We start from the raw sequence: 26,730 nt of genomic DNA on the forward strand, positions 1-26,730 counted from the left end.
AATAAAAAAATGAACCTTAAAAAAATAAATTTTATGAAGGTAGGAATTCCGGCCTGTTTTGTTTACTGCTCCATCTTCAACACTGAATATAAAGGCATAACGTGCACCGAAAATATATATTTGGTAGATAAATACAGAAATACAACATCATCTAAAACTTCCAGATCTTTGCTTATTTGCACTGTTGACAAGCCTTCCATTTTATACTCATGAAACTGATTTTAAAAAATTTAATTACAGGGTTTTGTATCTGCTGAATATTGTCTTGTTGAATTAGATCAAGTGTTTGCAACAGCTAAAACTATATCCAAATGCATATACGAAAACTAGAGGTGATTATAAAGCAATGGATTTCTTTAGCCTAAGAGACTTAATGGATTCAAAGTCACTTCATCATTGTCACACCCTATAGTCTTCAACTACAAAGTAAACATCTCCTTATGGGTTAATTCATTCCACTTTTAATCCTGCTGTAATTAGTTATTTCATTTGCTCTTCAAAATGACACTAATCATTTCCTACATGAAATAAGTGAGGCCCAGGAAGAATAAAATTTGTCCTGACTCATACACCCTAAGTCTGTTCCAGGGTCAAAATTCAAATCCTGGCATTTCAGAACCCAAAACCTATATTCCATTCACTATTCCATGCTCTCTTTTTCAGAAAAGCAGAGATAATAAGAAAGGGAAAGTAATGGCAAAGAATTTCTGAAGAGAGACACCCTGAATTAATTTCTATCTCCCTGATAAAGTGCAATTTCCCAAAAGAGATTGTTATAAATTTCCACTAGAAACCATTCTCCTCAAGGTAATTGCCCCTCTCTGCTCTATAGTCTCAAACACTGCAGATCAAAATATTAAAAGAAATTTCAATTTTAACAGTTAAGTCAAATTTTTAATTTTGATTCCTGTAATTAAAGAGGGTGGTGGAGGTAGGAAGTAAAAAATGTCAGGAGAGTAGAAATAAGATCCCAATCACGGAAAAAACTGTACAATGTACAATTATTAAAATAAAAATAAAAACTGTGCATGTGAAAAAAATTCAGCACATTTACTTGTTTTGGTGGAAATGAGACAAAACAGGCTAGTGATAAATTGAATTTTTTAAAAATTTTGTTTTAAAATAGATTTTAATATTTTAATTGTATCAATTTTTAAAACTGAGGAAACACTGGTTTACAACATTGCATAGGATCAAGGAGTGTAAGTTCACACTTCTTTAGATGTGTATTACTGCACCATGCCCATCACCAAAGTACCAAGTTTAACCATTTTGGTGGATGTCACATAAAGTGAACATGCACAATAAATATGGTGTCACCTGTGGTTCCAGAAGTAACTACCTACATGGTAAAAGACCAAGGCAAGATTCGAGCAACAGCTAATTTAGTGAAATTATTCCTCTCATTCTACTAACACTCTACTGAGACAAGTTATGAAATCACTTGTTTGAATAATGGTATGACCATATAATGACCATATAATGCATATAATGACCATATAATGATATGACTATATAATGCATATAACAGGCCAGAGGTGTGGCCGGTGAGAGGATTCACCAGAGACAGAGTGGGAGGCACAGCAGGCAGATTGACTGAAATACACTGCTGAGGGGAGCTGTGGGTAAGTCAGGAGAGGTCTGCTGCGCCATGTGGGTAGCTCCCTGGCCAGGGATCGAACTCATGCTGCCGTGGCTATGGACAGCCTCATAGGATGCATCCCAACCCCTTGCACCAGCAGGAAGGCCCTGATTTTTTTAAGATTTATTTTTATTTATTTATGCATACAAGAATGTAGGGGGTGCAGGCGAGAGGGTAAGAGGATTCATCAGAGACAGAGCAGGCAGCAGAGCAGGTGGCTCTACTGAAATACACTGCTGAGGGGAGAAGCGGGCAAGATCGGAGAGGTCTGCTGCACCATGTGGGTCAGTTAGCTCCCTGGCTGGGGATCGAACTCATGCTGCAGTGGCTGCTGATAGCTTGATAGTGCTGAGACTTAACTCCTCGTCAAGCCACCAGGGAGGCCCCATACCGATTTTTAAAACTATCTTGACAATTCAGTTTCTTATTAAAGCTCATGATGGCTCATCTTCATGTACAACAAATCTGGATGCTCAATTCATTCTATGACTCAATTCTATTCATTCTATGACTCAAATGAGTGAATCACAGAAATCACATGCCATTAGATGTCAACAAAACAAAGATGTTATTTTCTCTGTAAATTTAACCTGCCCCATCTCTGGTTTTTATGAATATGATATTTTTAATGTCTTCATCTCTTGTTTTAGGCACTCTCAAAAAATGCCTCTCATAGCAGTTTAACTATAATTTTCAGCAAAATTACAGTTGCTTCATTGCTGAGAATAGTAAATGAGTCAAGTTAATTAAATGTATTCCTTTTTGTCTAACAGGACAGATCACTACATTTTAAGAGGTGGTTATACTGTCTTTCGTAAATATGTTTCCTCCATTATAAATCTCAGAAAACAAATGTGTTTATCTTAACTCATCTATTAGCTAATTAACTTACTCAACAAAGCTTTATTGACCATCCACTATGTATTAAAGAGTGTGTTAGATTATGGAGATGTGAGGGAATCCATTTCTTTAGATAGGTACAGTCTATGGGTAAGATAAGACAAGCTATTTATGACCTGATGAAAAATTGAATGAATCACAATTGTGCTAGAACAAAAAAATAAAGAGCCACACCTATATCAAACTAGGGCATTTATGCTGAGGACCAGAGTGATAGATAAAGATGTGGTTCACTTTATTTATATTTATTTCCAGAATTGTATGGTCTCATTCAATATGGGAGAGAGAGAAAGGAAGGGAGAAAGGGTGGGGAATGAAATAGGGAAGAATCATCTTAATTGTCCATCTAAAAGGATTTTCTTATAAGGCGATTTATCTTACATGACAGGCTCTCAGCCTCAACCTTTGAGGAAAGCACAGTTCTTTGTGTGGTGATTACATTGAAGCCCTAAGATATAAAGTGACATATTTGGATTTAAGTGGTTGAGTGCAGAACCAGACCTTCGATATGTAGTCCACTGTGTCACAACCCAGAGAAGATATTAATGAAAAAGCTTTTTATACTTGAAGGCAGACTTCAACAAATCTCATTGACAGTAAATTAAAGGTTTAACTTAAGACACCAACAGAGTAGAGGAATTCTAGTATCAGCTGTACGCCTACAATGGGATCTTTATAAATAAATTTATAATTATCCCTTCTCAAAGGTCTATCTTTATTACCCCTTACTAACTAGAATGCAAGTAAGAATTCCAGCAATTACAAAGATAACTGTTGAGACAAAGTAATGATGGTCTCCTGGTTAAAATTCTATTCAAAGATGAACTTTCTGAGAATATATTTTACTACAAAAATTCAAGAAAATTATGCCAGTGAGTCTAGGTTTCCTCCATTTATGCCACCTTACACAACAATGAAACTACTAAAGAAGCGAAGCTGATTCCTGTCTAAATATTTGTCTTCTTTTAAATATGCCTTAGAATAAATTAAGTCTTTCTGCCTAAACCTCTAAGATTGTAGTGAAAATTAAAAGCAATGTTAGAAGTCTTGATTATTCAGGCTCTTATATCACCACATCACCACTTTCAGACTTTTACATCTTACATCTTTATATCTTATTCTACTGTCTTTCTGTCATATCTCTGAATCATTCTATAATTCTGGGTAATTAAACTAATAGATCTTCTCTATTCCTTCCCCAAACCTACTCAATGATGCTGAAAAGAACTTACACCACTGGGAAGATTGATGCCACGATAAAGGGATAACTCAGAAACTCACTAGCCCCCACTTAGCTCTCTATCCTTGTCCTCAAAGCAGCTAATACAATTCTTCACTACTCTTGTCAACTTTTAGCTAATTACCTTGCCTCTGACTTCTAAAGAACAAAAGAATCTAAAAGAAGAAAATGTCTTTATTTTACCAGTTGACAATCATTCTTAACTTAGTTCCTCCTCTTCTGGAGGAAGAAGGTATACGTTTTTCTTCCCAATGTCTCTTCCTGGATCCTGGATGATACCCTCTTGCCCTACCTCCAGTAGTTGCTCCATTGAGTGATGTGCTTCTCTCTTTCATTATAAACATTTCTCTCTAGAAATGTGCTCAAGTTTCTTACCTTCTCAAGTCTTCCTTTGATGCTACCATTGCTGTAGCTGTCATTCTATCTCCCTCCTTTCCCTTAACAGCAAATGTGGAGAAAATATAGCCTCCCTACCACTACTGACACTTAACTTCCTTTAGTCATATCATTTTATTCATTACGTGGCTTACATTTCCACCAATTTATCCTTTCTACAATGACTATAAGCTTCCTTATTTCCAACGAAAGGCTGATGCTGAGGTCTTCACAATTCTTAGCAACTTAGTGAATTTGGCACCAATAGACCTCTCTTCTGCCAAAAACTCATGTTTGCCTTGACTTCAATGTGTCCTTTTTCTTTGTTTCTCTTGCTTCATTGGTCTTTTTTGAAAGACTCTTACATTTTATTAACCTTTAACTGTGTGTTAGTTTGCCAAGTTTCCACCTGTAGTACTTTCACTTATTTTCTTAGATTAGTGTTTGAGGCAAAATATGTTCCATTGTTACATAAATACAACCTCCTCCATTCAACAAATTCTTACCTGTCTCAAGAGGTACAAATAAAAATGAAAGTCACCACTCTTTCTAATTCCGCATCCATATTAATAAGTTTTGGAGATCTCTACTAGAAGTTCTTTCAAGTATTTCAAACTTAATATATACTCTCCATCTCTAGCCTCAGGATATTATCCTACTTCTAGAATTAATCACAATGGCATCATCATGCATTACTGTCTTCAAACCAGGGCATTTGGTGCCGTCCCTAACTCCTTCCTTTCTCTCCCCCATCACATACAATTGATCACTAACACCAATACTACTAACCTAGAAAGTGTCACTGAACTTGTTGGGATGGCTACTTTTATTAAAGCAAACAGCTTTTCAATAATAAATGACTTCACATATTCAAAGGTTAATAAATATTTAAACGGTTCAGACCATTTAAATGTATTGTATATATATCCTTGTGGCAATGTATAAGAAAATAAACTGCTTTTCAGACACAAAGATCTATATTTTATTTCTATCATATCTGAAAACCTAAAATCAAATTTTGAATTTTTTTGTGCAATGAGATTTATATGTAGAAGTTTTCTTAAATTCACTTTAAATATGCTGGCATGGCAGTGATATCAAAATTTAAAACCAACTCTGAAAATTATCTTTAGATTATACTGAAAACCCTAGGTGAATAAAAGTAAGTGGTCGTAGTAAAACAGAAGCCATCTGTGTATTATCCATTCCATTACCAACATGTAACAGCAACTATGTACATTTTCTTAGTTAATGGATAAGAATGGCAAAGTTAGTAATACCTGCCATTGCCCCATTTATATTTATGTCCCCATTTATATTTATATTTTGCATGAAAGAAACCACGTGTAATTGACAGCAAGATATTTGAGATAGTCATTACTGCAGAAGACAAGAGTTACTCTCAGTTAGTTTTCACTATAAACCTTTTCAGTCTTTGTTGTCATATCCAAGCATATGCTCTACTAGAGTAGAAGAAATCTAAACATCATCCTATGCAGCTGTCAATTTTTGTTTAATCTTTTCTCAAATCTCACATTTTTACAAGTAGTCATTCACTGAAGCTTTGCATTCATCACAGATCACCTAGGCACTCATAACTTAAAACTGTTTTTATGTTCATTTGTAATTATGTAAGCATAATAATAAGAGTTAAGTATTAATATTTTTTCAAATTGTGTGAATACCATACGGGAGCCATTCAATTAATTTTTCCTTAGATACCATTAAATAATTTGCACACATCAGACAACTACATTTTACCTATTTCAAAATAAAAATTCCAAAGAAGAAACGAGAACTAAGTATTTTCCAATTAAAATTGTCAGAAGCCATCAATAACAAAGTGAAATGAAAATGAACACAATATGGAGGTTAAAAATGAGGGGTTCTCGGGCCTCCCCAGTGGTGCAGCAGTTGAGCGCTGGGTTGCGAAGCTGCCCGCAGCCTCTGCAGTGCGGGTTCGATCCCCGCTGCTCCCCGGCCACTGGAGGAGGGTCCCACATGGCGCACAGACCTCTCCTGCCGCCCGCTGCTCCCCTCAGCAGTGTACTTCGGTCCTTCTGCCTGCTCTGCTCCCAGGTCTGACTCTGGTGAATTCTCTCACCCTCCTGCGCTTCTGACTGTACCCAGTGCTTGTATAAATAAATAAATAAATCTTTAAAAAAAATGAGGGGTTCTCACACAGGGGTTACTAAGGTTTCCAGGAAGGTAATCCTCCTCATATTACTCCTTTACCATTTCCTTCCCTAATATCAGATCATAAATCTGAGAATAATTTTCCATGTTTCTAAAACGTAGAATGCAGTATAGTAATTAAGTGAAAAAGAAATTACCCTCTCTTCATATCCTATATATAAAGCAATTAAATCTAAAACTATATACATTTGGATAACCAAGACCTGGTGAAAATAAGTATAAAAATAAAAAAGTGACCCCTTTTAAAAAATAATCTTTTTCCAAGAACTTCTTATTTTCCTCTGTGTTTCTAAAAAGAAACACAATACTAAGAGTTCTCCTTTATTGGTAATAGAAAAGCCAAAGATGAAAACTAGGTTTTATTATATTACATCCATTACAGCTGCAGGTTATTGTGATAATAATACTTTTAGGGCAATATTTTAATATTACGATTAAAATGTTAATATGAAATAATAAATAAATTGTATGAAACATAGTCATTCACATTTGGATTAAATCTATTCATTAAAGTGTGTGTCTAGGTACTCCATCAGGTATTTACATCTACTTTCAATTGACTTGAGATTTAATATAGTTTAATAAAACAAAGTCATAATAATAAATGATTAGCAAGATCCACCATTGTTGCTGAGTTTATGAAAATTTCTGAGAGTCTATTAAAAAAATAACTACCATCTCTACAACTGCTTATTTGTGGTTTCAAAGAACTTGGAAAGTTGATAGCCAATCAAATAAGTTCAGAAAACTCAGTTTACATGGAAAAAAAGCAAAGAACTAGATGTAGAGAATAAAGAGAAGAATACAAAGAAATCATTTCTGTGGGATGACTGAAGAGGAAGACAATATAAGAGGAAGTAAGCAGAGGTTTAGATTTTGAATCTGAGGTATGTGATGGAAGCTACCAAATGATCTTTCTTGAAAATAAAAATTAGCAGCTCTACATTTGCTGACACCATTGCAAAAACCGATTACACTATCAACAAAAAAGTGTTTTCTTGAGTTCAAGTCAGAAGCTGTTACTTCTCAAAATGTTAAGTAAAACAGTAGACAACATCAGTACCAAAAGATTAAATTTTATATCATCTTTACCAATTTTATCTTCTGAAAATTTTATTGAGCAAGATAAGAGGTTTATTTTATCTGTAGGAATGTAAAGGTCTAATTCAAACAGTTTTTATTATAAAAGTAAACTCTGAAGCTATCTACAGAGTTGGTATTTTTTCCTTTATTCTTTTTCAGAGTTTAGGTTACTGATTGAAACAGAGAAAGAAATAAAGAAAAAAATGGAAGTTCGTGAGCAAGGGAGTGACCCACTCAATATAGCACTCAGCAAATGGGACTTTGGAGGCTACACTGAGCTGTGCAGAAAGGGAAAAAGATGAAAGAGTAAGCAAGATGTCCTAGCACTCTAGAGACAAGGAACTTAAAGTCTGCCATTTACATAATTCCATATTTTAACTTAGTAATAGTCTGTCTGTGCACCAAAGAATATGGCCTGTTTATATGACATTAATTACAAATGATTAGAGATGTATTTTTCTCTCCATTATTCACCTGAACCTGATGTTATAGGCCATGGGTCAGAATTCACAGCTCTTGGGGATAAGGGGGTGGTTTCAAATTGACTCACACACTGTCCCTGCTGAATATTTGAACTAATTACCAACCAGAACCAGCTTCATATAAGCATCTGAGTTTTAAGCTTTAAAATTAGAAGCTCTTTAAAGAAAGTAAGCTTAAATGAGAAGACCTGACATTGCTATACTTACATTCTTAGGGAACAGCACATATCTTGATTTTCAGACAGAGAATGAATTTTCCAATTTGCCACAGACCCTACTATTCTATATCATAGTTCTGATTAAGCTCCCTTCACTTTTAATACAGTCTGCCTGGCTCATGTGAATTCACAATCTTGGATCTAAATCTTTCAAAATGGATTATTTTTTTTTAGATAGTTTTTCCAAATGGTTTCCCTACCATATAAATTACCAATAAATAAAGCCCATCTTCACATGTTTTAATACTCACAAAGAATTTTCATTTTCATACAGCCCATCCATCCAGTTATATTATGTGCTAGGAAAGGTATATATCATTTGTACCATTTTATAGATGAGAGAAAGGTATATATCATTTGTACCATTTTATAGATGTCTTCTGATAACTGATTGTCCAACTTGTCCAAACTACAGGGTCACACCCAATTCTTATATTCTGGAATTTGGCAAATAGGTTTACTCTCTTAAGACTTCCAATCCTGTCTCTCATATTTGCTTAGCATTTTTTTCCCACTTCATACTATCCCTGGACACTAAACTCTGCCCCTCCAAGCTCAGCCCACCCCTACCCACCTCCCTACCCGCTGGCCACCTTCAATTGATTCTTTAGCTCCCAGCTGAAAATCCACATCTGAAGGAAACTCTCAGATAGGCCCCAAGACTTGGGGAGAGCTCCATATCAGTTCCACCAGTTCCACTCTCTACTCATTTTGTCACATGCTTAACACTAGATGAATTGTCTTCTCTGTCTGGATCACAGGTGCTACAGGATAGGAAATAAGTGATTCTCCTTCACTGCTGTTTCTAATCTTTGTAAGAACATGTCAAAGTGTAATGCCAAGGTTTTGGCTTTGTTTGTAAAAGCAGTGTTTTAATTGTATCCATCTATATTAATTTGGAAAAAAAACAAAAAACAGTGGCTGGTATTTATGCAGCACTATGGGCCACATCTTCAGCTAGACATTCAGATGTCTTTATTCATGTCAAAACTATAGGACTCTGGATGGGGATCATGTCTTTACAAAAAATAGAAGACTGAGACTTAAATTTGTTGCTTTCATGACATACATATATGTAAGGAAATGCTACCTTCACACTTTAGCTGACATTTTCCATTGTTTGGGTCTACCTTACCAATGACCCTTAAATCTTGTCTGGCCTCTCCCCATGTCTCTCTTGCAGCCAAGCATGATCAGGAGCCTATTTGGCTCATTTGGGTGGTGTTTTCTCTCCTCCACTGTTAACTCTTTTTCGTTGTTGATCTTGTCTAGTTTGCCAGTTAGCAATGTGTAGGTACAGCCTTTATCACTCAAATTTCTCTAATTTATTTTTTATAAGCTCACTTTTTACCTGGATTCTTTAAAAGTGATATTTCAAAACATCCTCTAACATCCTTTCAGATTTCTTTCTCATTTTCATTTTTTTTAAACAAAAGCCTCCATTTTGTTAATGCCTCACAGCTAAAATAGAATATAACTTTATTTTTAAAAATAAAATGCTATTTTAACTGTGTCTGGTTTGTTTTATAGGCCCTTAAAGGCAAGGCTAAAGTCCTATTTAATAATTAGTTCATTAGCTACTGGTGGATTTCGTTATAGGGAAAGAAGGAAATAAAAATAATCAGCAGATGTTGAGTTTCTGAAACTAGAAGGAAGCTACTGGCAATAAACATGGCAAAGATAGTGGGGAGAACTGGAAAGCATCAATCAAATTTTGCTTTTAGCCACTTTTAACTTTTAGCTACTGTCATATATAAGGAACAAGATGTGGCGAAGCAAGGAAACAATATAAAAAATTCCACAAAAACTGTAGTTCCACAGAAAGGCTGAGAGGGAATTCCAAGAAAACAGGTCACAATGAAAAAAGAAAAGCCACATTGTGTAAACATATTGGTATACGTCTTACTTTTACTAAATTTAAAACTCTCATTTATTTTTCCAGTTCTAGGATAATGTCACCTGTTTTGTGAAGCAATTCCTGACTTCCTACATTATTGGTCCTTTGTTTGTTACAATGTTTTCAATCTCTCTCTCCATCCCTGTGTCTCCAAGACCAGACTAGAAACTTTGGAGGCGGAACTAAGTCTTCATAATCTTATTTTTAAGGTGGGATTTCCCACACCATGAATATCCAAACATCAACAATTACATTAAATTTGAAGAACAGATTAGTACATCAAAGCAGGATATTGCTTACAACAAGAATGGAGCTTCATTTGAAGTTCAGGGTTCTAAGGTCACCAATGTTATGTTCTGCAAAAGGATGCATAACAAGGACAAAGGAGTCTCTGTACTTTCTGCCATTATTTCACATTCTCTACTAAATGCAGAAAAGGTTCTACATTGACATAGTTATAACAGTTACAATGCAATGATTGGTCCAAACAGAGCCTTTAATCCAGCATCTCTTCCTTGAAAAGTGCAATCAAGATTAACCTAACTGGGACTAATCCTAACTGGGGATGCTCTATTCTAAACAGCACTGATGTGTGTGGGGGATCAGGAATGAGGCAAAAATGAAGTTTTGTGTTGAAATTCAATTTGGAATATGATGTTGTTAAATAAACATCAAAAATGGCAACCTTGACATTTTGTTTATTAAGCCTTTCTCTCTCATCTATTTCCTGCAGACACTTCTGCAGATGGACTCAGAGATAGGCACCTGTGCAGACCCTGTTCTCCCCTGGGAAACATGTGCTCGCTGTTTTTCATGCCATTCTATTTCCAGAATTGCTTTCAGGAACACTGAAATAGTGACTGCTGTTAAGCTCACTGCTCTGCCCAGCCAGAAGAAGCAGGTGAAAAGCATTTCTCTAGTACTGTGGAAACTAACCAGGCATGTTTGCTTGGCTGGCTTTGTTATCAAGTTTCTTTTAATTTCTTTAACCTACTTGGATGCAGCAGGAGAGAATTTTAATTAATAAACACAACAATGAGACTGTCCTCCAGAGAGAGAGAGAGCCATATACCTGCAGTATGGTACTATCTCTATTATATCAAATAAGCTCATTTCCAGTGGTCTACATTTCTTGGCTATGTAGGTTAAGCAAGGATAGGCTTTCAAATAATACAAGTATTCCATACAAAATTAATTTGATTCCTATGGGGATATTGTTAAGACATTCTATTTAACTTTGGTGAGATTAAAAAATACACTGAAAAAGAGGGCTATGACTTTTAACTTTTTCTGTGTTTTAACATATTTCCAACCTGAGTATTGAGCAAGGTCTCACTGGTAAATACTGAAATTAAATCTTTTAAATGTATGGCCGCAAGATGTCTGTTCATGAGTGAGGACAGCCTGGTCTGCAGCTCTCTTTGCATCCCAGAGCTGGAGTGGTGCTCCTGGAAGCACCGGCTGGGAGACAGCAGCTTTGTTATGTGGCTACCGTGAGATAAAGCAGAAACTGGGAGCCAGTGTGCAGAAGTGCCTGCAGCAATGTGACAGGGTCATTTCATATTTGTGGAATCTAATAATAAAGAATTGAGTTTGTGTTTTGCATGTCTTTTTTAATTTTATTTTTCCAGTAATTCAATTTTACTCTCTTTTATGAAAGGATCAATCCACAACAGATTGTAATTTAGGAGCAGGGGTGTCCTTTTGGAGGGGAGCACTGAGCAACGCAGTGTAGCCTTGTGTGCGGGGTCAGGTAACCTGATAGCATGGGATGCAATGAGTTTCTTCAACAATGATAAGGAGGTAAGACTAGTGTCACAAGGTTGCTGTAAGGATCAGGTAACAGGGTAAAGGGGGTAGCCCGGTGCCTATTCCATGTTTAGCAAAACGCAAAGTTAGCAGTTGCTATGAAAGTGTTTTGCACATAGTAGGTACTCAATAGATATTAGGTCTTTTTTCTCACTTGTGTAGAAGAGCCTGAAAATGCTATGTCTCTCAGCCTCCACCCATATATCTGAATCACCTGAGGGCACCTCAACCTGACCTTGCTATATACAGGTGCTCTAGAGAATGTCTGGATCCTCTGACAGCACATGGATCTACCCCATCAGTTGGGGCCCCTTCTGTTTTCCAGCGGACATTTCTCCTCCTATATTTTCATCTAGGAATATTCTTTTCTGGGCTGTGTCTGCAGTAAATGATGTAATGCTGGCAGAAGGCAACTAACAGTGATATCCCAAGAATGCAAAGAAGATCTATTGCAGGTCATGGGGAGGGGGATGTCAAAAGGCGATCATTTACTCTCTTCTTTTAGAAAAATACTAAACATAATATGTCTCTTCATGCCCTCCTTTTAAAATTGCTTTTAAAATGTGGTAGTTATAATACAAAAAAGAAGACAAAAAAACGTGTACGCCATTTTTGAGTTTACAAAACACTTTGACTGGCTTCTCACACCACTACAGCAGACACTCCTATTCCACTTCATTGACAAACTCAGGTATTGAATGACTTTCCAAGTATACATTGCTAGTGGAGGCATATCTTAAACTTGAATCCAGTCCTTGAAATCCTGAAGTCTGTGCACAGCAAAATACAGGTAGAGTTACACAAAAAGAGGAATATTTTAGGAGACTGTGTCAGAATAATAATTTGATGTCTGAAAAACTTCAAATCATGAATAAAGGCCTTTGTGAAGGAAATACAATGGGCAACCAAGAATGAAAATATGGATGGGATATGGATTAAAAAAATGGATGTATATCCAAAAATAAGGAAGAATATTAGGAAACAATGTTCAAAGGGCTACAGCTTGTGGTTTAATGCAAACTATATTCAAGACTCACAGACATGTGGGCAAGAAAATGGAAAAGCTGACAGACATTCCCAAATGGCTCTAGGCTTAGAGAGAGAGGAAGCCTTTGAGGATGTCAGACAACCCCCAGGAGAGCCCCAGCAGGCAGCTTCAGCAGAACTAACCTTACCCTTGGCCCAGTTAACCATTCCCACTCTGGGGACAGCCACAGAAGATAAGGGGCGGATCACACTCAAATTTCTCCAGCTGCTTTGGGGATGCTTAAATCTCATCAGTTCAGTATTTGACCCTGGATAAGAGGTCAGTGACCTTTACAAGAACAACACCCCAAAATGTTCTCAGTCACTCAGAACTTCGTGTGGATAAATTTCAGGTCCTTCTTGAAAGCTGGTTGAACCAGCCAAGGGAAGAAGAGAGGCAGGCTCCTATGCATTCAATGGGAGTAAAAAGAGAATGTGCAAATTCTCAATAAAAGCTGGCAATGCTGAGAGCAGATATTGCCCTTTTACAATTGTGCCCAAGTTTAGCCGTATTTCTCTGAATCATGCATCATATGGAAAAACTGTGTATATGGGGCATGTAAGTATTGCTCTGACCTGTAATAAATAATTGTAATGCTAAAGATCACTGGTAATATTTACTGGTCTCTTAGCATATGCCAAGCCTCCACCCGCCCCCCCCCAGCTTTATACTCATTTCTCTGTTTCATCTTTACAGCAACCCATTGGGAGTGGGTATGATTGCTTTCCACATTTTATAGCGAAAGATGAGGGATAGAAACGGTTTATGCAGTTAGTAAGTGGGGGAGCAGAAATTGAAACCAGTCAATCCAATTCCAGCTTAATCACTACGTGCGCACACTATACTTAAGCTGCAATGTTTTCATCACACACACACACACCAATATTCTAGACCCTGTAGCAAAGAAATTAGAGCTCCTTAGCCTCTGAGCTGTTAATCTTCTGACTTAACTAACACCACATACATAAAAACAGGGCTGAGAAGGAAAAAAGACAGTAGGCTTATGCTCAGAAAAGATGGGAGCCAAGGAGGGAAAGGGTTTAAATCTTAATGGGGGGAGCCTCAGGCAAAAGTAGAAATGGAAAACAAAGACAAATCTTCTATATCTCTGAAAACAAAGAAAATGAAACTTTCTAAAATTTAAAGACTTGCTTAGAGGGTCAGAAAAATTAACAAATTTGATGGGGCTTTTTGCTAAATTCTGACAATGATGGTCAACATCTAGTCCTTCAAATATGAAGATATCAAATAATTATGGTAATTTACAGGTCACCTGTAGAGTGCCAGTTCATCTAGCTCCCCTTACATTTCCCTATTTCTGTGCTTTTCAAACTTGAATAGGAGGATCCAGAACATGTGAGAGCACTGGGATGAGTAGTAAGTAATCCTGGTAGAAGCTTAAGAAATTCTCTGAGCTGGTGTTACTTAGGAATGAATGCTCTGAGCCATAAATGGCAAAGGTGGCACACCCATCTCAAACAGCAGTTGTACTCAAAGGTAAGCAAATTAAAACTCTTTCAATAATGAACTAAGTATGATACATATTGGAACTGAATGTAAAATGTGTGTGAATTTCTAAGCTCAACTCAAAACTTCGAATTAAAAATGCACTTGCCTTGATACCTGTTTTGGCAACAGCCGCTCCCACCTCAGACGGCTTGGGGTGTCCTTTTTCTCATCGCTACCATTTTTATTACTCAGTTTAAAGGTCTGGACAAGTCTATGCCTATGAATATGTGTTTGTACCCATTAAACGAGATCATGGATCATCAACATTCATATTTAAAAATGAATTCTTTTTGTTGTATTAGCGAGAAATGGTGTATTCTTCTCTTTAGTCTATTAACAGACAACATTGGAGACCCCTAAAACTCACAATGGCTGAAGGATAACTTCCTTCTTCCCTCTGTCCTTCCTGTGACAATATATTGCAACTCACAGTTCATGCAATTATTGAATCCAACAACAAAGACATTTTATTTGCCAACATTTTTTCATTTACCAACTTAGGAAAAGAGACACACAAAATAGTCCTCATCCCTCACACTTTTGCTCCTTCCTCCAACCACTATTAACCTGCAGAAGGGTTTTGAAAATCAAAAAATGCTAATTAAACAGGTAAGGTCTGTGCTAGTAGAAACCAGGTCTTGTAGTGCTCTTAAGTGCAATGGAGATCAGCCGTGTCGAGCTTTTGAAAGAATCTGGCTGTATCCACAGCAGTGCTGCTTGAGTCAAGCAGAGAAGTCCAGGTAACTGAAAAATTTTGGACTTATTGACTCTGAAACTTTCTTGAGAAAAGAAATGAGTATCTGAGATTCCTCATGGGCCCCACGGGACATTTATAAGTAGAAAATCTTCGTCAACTTGAAACTACATTGGCTAAAGAATTTGTCTAACTGTTAAAATAACAGGGAACCTCATACTTTTAAAAAGGTTCTATATACAGACAGGGCACAGGCATTCACTGGCTTTTAGTTATTTGTGTTTGTTATACATTTTGCTAAAACTTCAAAGAAAATGTTATTTTATTTTCTATTGTTTATCAGCTTTTGATCCTGTTTGATAAAAATATCCAGAGAATGCCATATTAATTAACACAAAACAAACTATAAAGTTACATTCTATGGTAAGATAGTGTGCATTTAGGTTCCAACTCCAGTGAAATAAGAGGCTTTATAAAAATTAATTTCAACATATGGCATATGGGCACTAACTGAAGAATATTTTGAATTTTTCAATAATCTGACACTTCTTAGAAATTTAGTCTTGTAATATTAAATATTTATAACATTCATTGCTCTTAATTGACTCTTGTATAGTAATCTTAAGCTTACTTTAAAATACATTCAATAGGAATGCAAACTGTTATTATTACATTATTCATCTTGATTTCTCTCTTTCTGTTCCCTAAGCTCTCCTTGGAAAGAACGTGAGAAAAAGGCATCCAATCTGGTAGAGTAACAGGTCAAAAAGTCAAGGATCAATATAGGGATGTACTTTAGGATATTTGTGAATTAACTTAAGTTTCATAAAATAATTAAGGAGGTTTATACTTACCACTTAGAAAATAGTAAGCAAATTAACAGAACACAGTGAAATCAATTCTCAATTTCTTGTTCTAACAGAAGCAAAAAAGAGCTTGTAAAATGTGTTGTTTGAGGAACTTCATAAATATCTATATTTGATGGAAATTTTCATGCTACATCTTTAGTTTCTGGTAACCCAGGAGCTATTATTAAAACTCTTTGGAATTCTTCCGCTGAATCTTACTTAGGCAGGGGAAGGATGTAGCCCAATAGCAGGCTGGGTTGAAGGGAATATCCATTTGGATTGACAAAAATCCACCATAGTTAATCCTCGAAAGTGAAATTTCTGCATCAAAGAGTTGCTGGGTATTTGATTAAATACCCCAGGTATTTGTTCCCCAACCTACTTTCGTTTTTCCTCCCCAACTGGCAAGCAAGAGAAACTAGACCAAGAACCTGAAGAAACAAAGTCTGTTCTTTAATATAAAAATGCTTTTACCTTCCATGCCTGCTGTGAACGAAATGGGCTGGGCTTTCAAAATGTTAGTCAGCTTAACTCCCAGTTGGTGGCACTGGGAAAAGGTGGCCATGCAGTCTTATTGCTCTGTTTTTGTTCCTTAACTGCCAACTGGAATACAATAGAAGAGTTAAGGGGCAGCAAGAGATGAATCCACAAAGAACCAGAAGGATAACAATAAAGCAAGCAAGAAAATGATAATGAGTCAAAGGCATTATGTTCCTCAAAGTTGGCATCCCTGAGTATTTTCACCTTGAAGATAATTATGCTTCAATTAATGGTCAGGTTTCCCTTCAGAAATTTATAATATTTTACAACCCACAAGTTATCTAGTAAACATTCATCTTTGCAATTTTAGGAAAATTCCTGATGTACTTTTAGCCCATGGAGAAAATGTCTATTGTTGTGTTGCCCAGAAACAAATAAGATTCGTTTTATATATTTAGTGAGATTTTGATATAAATATAAAGGATAGCAATGTTGAAAACACTAATCTTTTTGGACCACAAAAAAAGCACTTCACCACTTTGATGGATTAGAGCATGTATATCAAATAAAGAGGGCAATGTATTGGAGTATCTTTCTATATTTTATCTACAGAGATTCTACACTACATTTCTATATTGTATCTACAGACACCTCAGCTTTGCGTATGTCCAGTTCCACCATCATGTGTCCATTGTCTTTTGTTCTTCTCATGCAGACATTATATCATTAAGCAATAAACACAAGACTTCCACTTACCATAAAATCGTTATTTCCCATTTTAACTTTAGAACACTTCAAGGAATGCCACTCTTTGCTTTGTTCACATTTAAGAATTCACACATCAAAAGTTAGACCTCATGAAAGGTTAGAGAATAGTATCCTTTTTCCCCCATAAGAATTACAATGTACATAATTTATTTTTCAGTTAAATATGTTGCATGATACAATGAGTTATACTTTTCTAAGCTGGAAAGGATGAAAAAATAAAAATAATGTAATTTACACATAAATAAAATACATTAAATGGCTTTAGGTGCTTCATATTTGTCACACTGGGGACAAAAGTTTTATATTATCTGTCTCTGTGTTTAATAGATAAAAACGAACTTTCTTGGGTTTGGAATATGATAAATAAAATCAAATATAACCTCATTTTATGGAATATGATAAAATCTTACCTCATCAGATGGGATATCCAGAATGTTGCATTTTTCCTGTAATTTTATTAATAATGCAATAGCAGCTTCTAACAGATAGTTTTTCTTACAGAACATTGTCTTTTGGGTAATCAGAGTCAGAGGGTTAACTAGATGATCCAAAGTTAGAGTGCAAATTGTTAATGATTTTATTGTTGGTTCAGTCAGTCTGAAAGTGCAGGATAAGAAATAAAGAATAAGAATTTTCCACTGGCCAGCAAAAAGAAAAAATTAATACAGAGGTATTACTTCACATTGGTAACAAAACTTGCATTAAATTATATTTTAACTTTCTTATAATCTATTTTTGACCCCACAAAACAAGAGAACTCAAGTTACATCTACCCCAGACCTAGCAAAGTGGTAATGTGGCAATTTTCTACTTTGAGGCCAGAATTATCTCCCTGATCATCTCCTGTGCTCAAATTCATTATAAAAATGACCAATTTACCACCTCACTTCACAGGAGAAGACAATACTATACAATGTGGCTCCCACAGTAGAACCACCAAATGCTACCTGGGGACATACGTGTGTGAGTAACTGAAATTGTTCCAATTATTTTTTTGATTATCAAACATTTTCTGTAGTCCCCATGATCAGTTCCAAAAACATACACCTTGAAAGAAGAGTCATTAGCATATGTCATTTTCTACTGGTGGAAGCCAGCTCACAATAAATCTCTTACCTTGTAGAGAGATGGCACAGAGCAGCCTCATAATAGGATGAATAGTGCATAAAATACTCTTCAGCTTGCTTCCCCTGGGATTTACACTTCCCAACCTAGGAACACATCTGCCTGCATGGGTGGAATGCTAAGCAATGTGGTAAAACAACCAATGTGTTATGTATAGCTTTTCATTTTTGCGAAATCTAGAAGAAACCGTAAAATAAGTAAACAAATAAGCAAGTGTGTGTCTTAAAATCATGATACAGATCAGCAAGAAAAATACACAGTTTAAATAAAGAGGACTGTGATGGGCTCATATTTTTAAATATGGTTACATAAGTAATATGCCTTTTCTTAGAAGCTGAAGAACTGTTGCATTCTCGGTTATAGGTTTAAAGAAAACTATTTTATATTGTCTAACAGAATTATCCCAAAAGGAAATGACTCAATCTGAATTAAAGTAAATGTTAGTCAAAAAGTCAATCTTATTTATTTCAAAAGCACTCAAAGGAATAAAGGAAATAAATGAATTAAGAAAATTTTTTATGATCAAATTCTCATTCAATTTACTCATTTTTTAAAAAAAGCTATCACTAATTTTTTAAAGGTATAGCTTAAAATTAGACTTGTTTCCAGTCTAAATTTAACCTCAATTCCTTGTGTCATATTTCTTCAGGCATGAGAAGGAAAATCAATGTTCCCACTCACCTCTAGAAGAATTTCACCACCAAGTCTCCATGGTTCTATACGATCCAATAATCCGTGGGTCAGTAATGATTTTTCTGTGACACCTGTAGAAACAGCCTCTGCTTCCTTCTAACAAAATATAGCAACAAAAATTGTATAGTTTCTAAATGAATTAAACAGAAGCTATTAAGCACAACTTCATCCTGTAAGGAAATGTGGTTTGCATTTTCTAAAATACATTACTAGTGCTTGATTTTTCTGAGCTGTTTAACAACTTTTTAAAATGAATGTGAATACATATTTTTAAGATAATTTGAGTTTTCTTAGGTTTCTTATAGCTAGCATGCATTACATATGAAAAATAGCATTTACTTTCTAAGGCAATAAAATGACAACGCTTATCAAACTTCAGTGCCCAATTTAAAAGTATCTCCAAAATCAAGTCTTTTTAGATATGAAAAACTACAATCATGACTTTAAAATCTAAGTTCAGATAAGATAGAGAACTCTTCGAGACAGTGGAGTAAGGCACATCAAGTCCTAGGAAAAAGGTGAGGGGTGAAACAGTTGAGTGTATTGTAAAGAACTGAAGGTGTTGATGAACAGGCATGAGCCACCAACCTTCCCACTTGCCTTGATAAACATAAATGCAAAAAAGATAAAAAAAAAAAACAACCAATAGTCACGTGCCCAGCATTCTTCACACACCTGGTTTAAACCTCATAGGTATTTGCTTCCCCCTGGGCAGACTCCATGGGGCATTTCTGAATATAGTCCCTGCAGACAGTCACTCCATCAGCCTGGGGATCTGCAAAATAAAATATAGTGTTAAAATTTGGTTTTCCTTTTACCTCTGCTTTTCCAGTAAAATCCTAGAGAAGAAAACACAAAGCAGATTGTTTCCCACAATGCATGTGACACCTTGGCTAGTGATGTGGCCATGCTGCACTCTGGCAGGTATAGGGTTAAGACCTTACAGGTAGAAAGAAACTTGCAAGAACTGCCTCCCGGACACAGTTGAGGAAGCTCATGTTAAAACTGTGGTTTGATCGTCCCTTGATTAGCTTGCTCAACAATGAGTGCTACTGCTTTTCAAGTTCATTATAAATGACGGCATTCTTCACATTACTGTCAATTTCAGTTTTCGTTTCACTAAAGTGCAGGTATTTTACCGCTCATCAAACCTGTGTGCATTTTTGAGTTAAAAAATTAGATCAATCCAAACTGCAGTTCTCAAAGGAGAGGTTCCATTGTTTATCAGGCCATGTCTACACTGGCTGAGCAAAGCGCTCTGTTCAGAAGGAGAAGCGCCTTTGGCAGCTAGAGTCCACATAGCTGACCCATGGATGTTCGGGCAGGACTTCTTCACCTAATTACACAAAATGCAATGGGATGACTAAACATTTGATGTAAACGATCCATGATTTATCTGCATGGTAGTCAATCAGATTGCATGGTAGTCAATTCAAAATACCTATAAAAAATAGAAGATGCTTACACTTTACAGGCAACAGTGAACACAGGCATTGGAAGAGCTGATAATTCATCCTTTAGTTTCATCCAGATCATATTCTCTTTAAACAAGATAGTGGTGGTGTAATGTTAAAATGCAATACTCTTTCATAAGTGAAGCTAACAACTCTGGTTTTATATTCATGGGGAAAAGTCCTCAGAGTTCCAATAACTGAAAAGATGATTTTGCTCTCATGCACACAAGAAAAATGGGTCAAATGGTAATCTGCATTTTGGAGGAAATATTTACACTCTTCCAAGATGCACCATCAAGATTTAGTAACAACTGTGGGTGTATTCTATTTGGGGCCAGTACAATACCGTCATCTTGAACACTGAGATTCTTCCATGAATTTTTAGAATAAAAAGAGGTTTGGTGGAGAGGTTCTACTAATAGCTATGAAATTATGGCCTTCTTCCTCCATCCACCCTGTGAAATAATAGACACGGGTCTAATGACCTTTGGAATTTCTTCAGGTTTCTCCTCATTGGTGACCTGTCTTGAAAGAATAAAACCTTTCACACTCCCTTGTGTGGGTGCCCTTATAGGGTGTCAGGGAGCAACCATTTCAATGCAGGAGTGAAATTTAAATGTGTGAGAATCTATTAGAATGATGACTATATGTTACACTTCACCAATTTTACCCCAAAATAAATTTGTACACAAAAGTCTAAACCCCAATTTCTCTAAACATTGGGACAGCCCAGACAAGGGTATCTTATTTTTTTCTGCTCCCATCTTCATATGTTCCATAGTGGTCAGTCTCTTTTTCTCTACTTGTTAATGAAGCAATTGAGATGCTAAGTATTCTGTGCCTGGTTGTGAAATTTCACCTTCAGTCTGAGTGATGGCAATGTATTAGCTGACTGATTTAAAAATTGCACTCAAATTCTAAAATCAAAATTAATCGGGATAATCTAAGAATCAATTTAGCAAACTCTGTCTAAGATAAATCTAGAATTCTTTTCCTATATGAAAGCCCTGAGTGTCTAAATACACAACAACTAGTGATAACTTCTCCATACTGTGTTTGAGCACATACAGCAAACACCCTATGGTACCTACTGTGTGCTAGATGCTGTTCTAAATGTTTTATGTACACAAACTCATTTAATTCTCATGACAAGTCTCTAAAGTAGCTACTACTATCTCTCTTTTACAGATAAGAAATCAAGAGTCACAGCAGCAGCAAATAACTTGTCCCAAATCACATAATTACAGAGCTAAGATTTGAATCCAGGCAAGTTCATTCAAGAGTGTATAGTTTTATGTTTATTTCCCTTTCTTGGCCCAGTCAGGGTAACCAAACTGATGTGTTTTATGGATAGAGATTTATATCAAAAGGTGATTTCTTTACATTGGCTCACTCTTTCTTATATAAGTGGAATTAATATGTCTGGAACTAAAGCTTTATTCAATGAAATGGATCTGGCCATGAGGCTTATTTTCATCTGCTGCTTACTCACAGGCATTTTCTTTCAAATAGAGCCAGCATCTTTTTTCAGAATAAGTTAGATAAACTCAGAAGCAAAATTGATTCTCACTGATCATCGTTTCAAGATATTATTTACTCCTTTAAAATTTAAATTCTGAAAGATGTTTACTGAATATGTAAATTATAAGAAATGTAAGAATAAAAATTATTAAATGGGTCTACAAAATAGACATGGACCTAATTTCAGCCTCACGGAGCTGGGCCTCCGAGGTCCAATCCTGACACTATGTATTGTAAGTTGGACAATAATTTTATCTTTTAAGATTAAGTTTTCTCATCTATAAGAGGGAATAAATAAGTATCACCACTTACTGCTGTGAGGATTAAATAAACTTAACCATGTATAATGGCAGGTAGTAAGCACTCAATGAATGTACACGGTTATTACTGTCACACTTAGTTTAGAGTAGTCTTCGGCTGCAACCAAGCACTAACGATTAAAAGTTTTGCCATTTCATGACAAAGTATTTGAAAATATTAATACAGATTTCAGGAAAGTCAACTATGGTCACAGGAAACCCTTTCAGCCCGGGGACAGTTTGGATTTAACGGTTCACTGTGACACATCTGCCCAAATAATTGAATTTTCCTTTGTTTTGCAAGAACATGGGCAGGTCACCTAATAGCCCAGAACTACCTACAAAGTCATCAGTGCTTACAATATTGTCAGACACTTCCCCAAAGAACCAAAATAAGTTTCTCTACATGGTAAGGTTTTAAACAACATTAAAGTATTGTTTGCTTAATTGTTTGCCTTTATACCATAAACCACATTTCTACGCAGAGTAACTGAGGTGAAATTGACCTGGACAGCAGGGGATGCAATTTTAACAATCGTTCAATTCAACAGGAGTAAAACTATCCATATATAATGCCTGTCTGTTTTTTAATTTGTTCCCCTCTCTTTTCTAGCATTCTGAAAGCTGAAGGGTAAGGCTTAATAGGCCCAACTCTTTGAAACCACATGGGTGACTTAGAAATGTCTGTTTAGGAACCTGAAATAGAAATTTCCATTGCAAAGAGAGAGTAGCAAGTACTAGAAGAAAATGCCTTGCTGAATGCCCACTTGCACTGAGCTGTTTGGTAAGTGTTATACAAAGAAAAAGGAACAGATTGAAAGCTTTTTTTCTTTTCAGTTCTAAAAAGGATACAGTTGCCAGAGAGAGGAGAGAGGAGAGAGAGAGAGAGAGAGAGAGAGAGAGAGAGAGAGAGAGAGAGCGTGAAAAGCCGGGAGGCCCAGCAGGAGAATCACCGAGAAGCTATTCTAGGTAAAGCTCACACTTTTGCCTGGATATTCCCAGGATGCACTGAACCGTATTTTTGCCGTCTGGGTGCTCTGGGACTTGAGAAGTACTTGCTGGTCCCCAGGGGCCTGTAAGGAGGAGGGGAGCCTTTTCCTTATTTCCCAGTGCCTCAGGAAAAGCCTGTTCATTGGCAATCTTGAAGTGAAGTCACTATTGTCGTCTAAAGCAGTACTCAAGTCAAGAATTAAAGTTTTGAAGAAAGAGGTTTGTGTTCTGCCACAACCAGTCTAAAGAGAGCAGACAGGGCCTCCCTGGTAGCGCAAGGCGTTAAGATGCAACCTATGAAGTTATCTACAGCCTGGCCAGGGAGTTACCCATATGGCGCGGCAGACCTCTCCTGTCTCGCCCTCTGCTCCCTTCAAAAGTGTATGTCAGGGCCTCCCTGGTGGCGCAGCGGTTGAGCGTTGGGTTGCGAAGCTGCCCACAGCCTCTGCAGCGCCAGTTCGATCCCCGGCTGCTCTCCGGCTGCTCCCCGGCCACCAGAGGAGGGTCCCACATGGCGCGCAGACCTCTCCTGCTGCCCGCTGCTCCCCTCAGCAGTGTACTTCGGTCCTTCTGCCTGCTCTGCTCCCCGCTCTGGCTCTGGTGAATTCTCTCACCCTCCCACGCTTCTGACTGTACCCAGTGCGTGTATAAATAAATAAATAAATAAATAAATAAATAAATAAATAAATCTATCTTTAAAAAAAAAGGTGTATTTCAGTCAATCTGCCTATTCTGTTGCCCACTCTGTCTCTGGTGATTCCTCTCACCCCCCACACCTCTGGCCTGTACCCCAGTTCTTGTATGCATAAATAAATAAATCTTGAAAAAAATAATAAAGAGAGCAGACAGAAAAAGCAATGGTGAATCAAAGCACACAGGTCTCGATTTTAATCCAACATCTACCCCTGTCAGAGCCCCCCACCCTCAATATTCAGAAAGTACAGACTCAGAAACTTGGACCAACAGACTAACAGTTGAAATGAGATTTTAACAATCATCACCCTCCAGTGCTCTAGTTGAGGATGGTGTATACCTGAAACAGTACCTAAAGCATTATCTAGTGAGGGCAGTCCTAGGAAGGAAGAAGACGGTGGTGCAAATGTTAGCAAAGAAAACATTTTCTTGGTAGCAATTCAATTATTAGAAAGAAAATGGCCAAGCCAGGAAATATCACCACTGCTACTGGCAAGAGACAATACAAGAATTCATGACAGAGAATCACCTACCCAGATCACAGGCACCTGAGGCAGAGACACTGGTATTAGGGGTTCTGCAACTGGGCAGATGTGGAGATGGGCAACAGTGAGGAGCCATGTGGTGGGATGGGGTTATTTGAGATGAGGAGCCATCTGCTGCAAAGGAAATGGAATGTTCTAGAAACTTTGACAGAAAGTTTTCAGATTCTCTTTCTTTCTTTCTTTCTTTCTTTCTTTCTTTCTTGCTTGCTTGCTTGCTTGCTTGCTTGACTTTATTTTGTAGAGGTATAATTAACAATAATATTCTATCAGCTTCAGATTTACAAATTATTGATTTAATATCTACATAGAGTGTGAAATGTTCACCACAATATGTCTAGTTAAATGCTAGATACTTAAGCTTTCTATCCAAAAGCATTGTTAAGTCAATTAAGCATGCACCAGGTGCACAATTATCCTCAAAACAAAATTCTTATTTTTTTGGGGGGGTACAGTCTCACTTTTTCCTTATTGACACATGTTTGAGTTTTCATTAATACCATTTAAATCCTAAGTGATATTAAAAAGGAGTCTATTTATTTTATAGCTTATACAAAGGTCAACAAATGCCGTTGGCTTCCAAACACCAAAAAATCTCAAATATCAAACAGAAAGTTAAGAAGAAAAACAGGGGAAAAGATCAGACCTGCAAGTGATTCTCACTGCAACCCCACAGACCTGCTGTCACTTCTCATTATCCCACTTTTATGATTTCCCACACAATTTCAAGCCAGGTGATTTGGTCCTTAATGAAATGAAAGTGAAAACATTGTGATCATAAATTTTAATAAGAAAATATTTCAGATGCTCCTGGACATTCCAAATGAAAACTTATGTTTTTCTGTATTTTCTGTAGTGAAATTGGACAGTCTTTTCTGAGGAACTCTGGATTGATTTACCTCTGTTATTTTGACATAATGAAATCATTTGCATATTAGCAAGATCAGAGGCGCTGCCACTGGAATCTCAAGCATCCATGTCTCTACCTTCATTTCACCATTATATAGTTCTCATTCCTTTGATTCACAAGTTTTATAATTTCAGAGAACTACAAGTCCTAGAGCACAACATCCAGCTTGATCTTGCCATTATGCTTGATTGTTGAAAATGCCACTCATCTCAATGTTGACAGGATCCCTTTCAATATTTTATCTATCCATTTATCAAGTCACAGTGTCACACTTAATGCACAATCATTTCTGGGACCACTTATTCAATTCTTTGAAGACCAACATCACATTAGAAAAGGTTCCCCCCAATGTTCTACCATTCTCTCTATTCCTATTCTATAATAAATACAGGAGCCCTTTTTCTTTAATATTCTAGAATGGATGAGCACAGGATGGCTTTGTTCTCAGCTTTATGCTAGTTGGAAATTTGCATTAGCACCAGGAATGTTTCATGGAAAAGCAGACCTGCCCCAATGTTTTAGATGATGGTATCTTTAAATCCAGCCCTATCTCCCAGGCACTATCTGTTCTTTATAGAAAACTGTTAATGGTGAAAGCCCCTCTTCCTCTAAAACGGCCCTCACCTCCTCCTTCCAATTTTCATCTGAGCGTATGCAAGGCAATGACTTTTCTGTCACTTAATAATATCAGGGCAGCTTGTTTAAAAAATAGGTTTATGATCATAATGGGGAAAATAGCAGGAGGAGACAATGAAACCTTGGGTTCAGAATGCTCCTCAGAATGGGAACTGTGCGTTCTTATCATCAAAGGCAAAAAAATCTGTTTGTATCCAAAGTAAATGGAGACTGCCCACACTTATATTTCTTTTCAAAGTTTACTAATCTCATATATGGTAAAGAGTTCTCAGTAAGGGTGCCGCTCTACCACAGTCTTCGTTGCATTGTGGCGTAATAGTTAGTTCTCTACAAAATGACACATCCTCTGTACCTCTACAGGTGGTTGGGGACAGAATGCAATGTAATACTGGAAAATCATCTCTTTTCATGGATAATCAGGGTCTTGACACATTTTCTGAATCTCTGGTCTGTTGGTTGATATTATCATCTCTGACAAACTCTAGAAAGAAACTCTGCCAAATTTGCTTACAAGTAAAAAGACCCAAAACCAGTTGAAACCTCCCAGCAAATACTGAGAGATGAGTTTCTGAGATTACTGGGGCTTGATGGAAAACGTTCTTGAATTTGACAGGTGAGGTTGAGTTTCTTTCTCTACCACTAATTAGCCTCCCTGAGGCTTACTTTATAAAAATGTTGGTAATGATACCTTTTGTGGCT

General features: G+C 36.7%; 1 long non-coding RNA gene across 2 annotated transcripts in view; it reads right to left on the reverse strand.

Annotated features, from left to right (window-relative positions):
• Positions 1-12,784: 12,784 nt before the first annotated feature.
• The window catches only part of LOC129145940 (uncharacterized), a 35,237-nt gene continuing 21,291 nt past the window's right edge, over positions 12,785-26,730 (reverse strand). For both annotated transcript variants that reach the window (XR_008552161.1, XR_008552160.1), the window contains 5 exons: positions 19,662-19,761; positions 18,975-19,082; positions 18,285-18,469; positions 17,579-17,765; positions 12,785-16,523 (listed from right to left, as the gene is read on the reverse strand). This is a non-coding gene — a long non-coding RNA (uncharacterized LOC129145940). The remainder of the gene's footprint in view (positions 16,524-17,578; positions 17,766-18,284; positions 18,470-18,974; positions 19,083-19,661; positions 19,762-26,730) is intronic.

The sequence above is a fragment of the Talpa occidentalis genome, unplaced genomic scaffold (assembly GCF_014898055.3).
Source record: "Talpa occidentalis isolate TD23 unplaced genomic scaffold, MPIMG_talOcc4v2.1 talOcc4.16, whole genome shotgun sequence".
Taxonomy (NCBI): domain Eukaryota; kingdom Metazoa; phylum Chordata; class Mammalia; order Eulipotyphla; family Talpidae; genus Talpa; species Talpa occidentalis.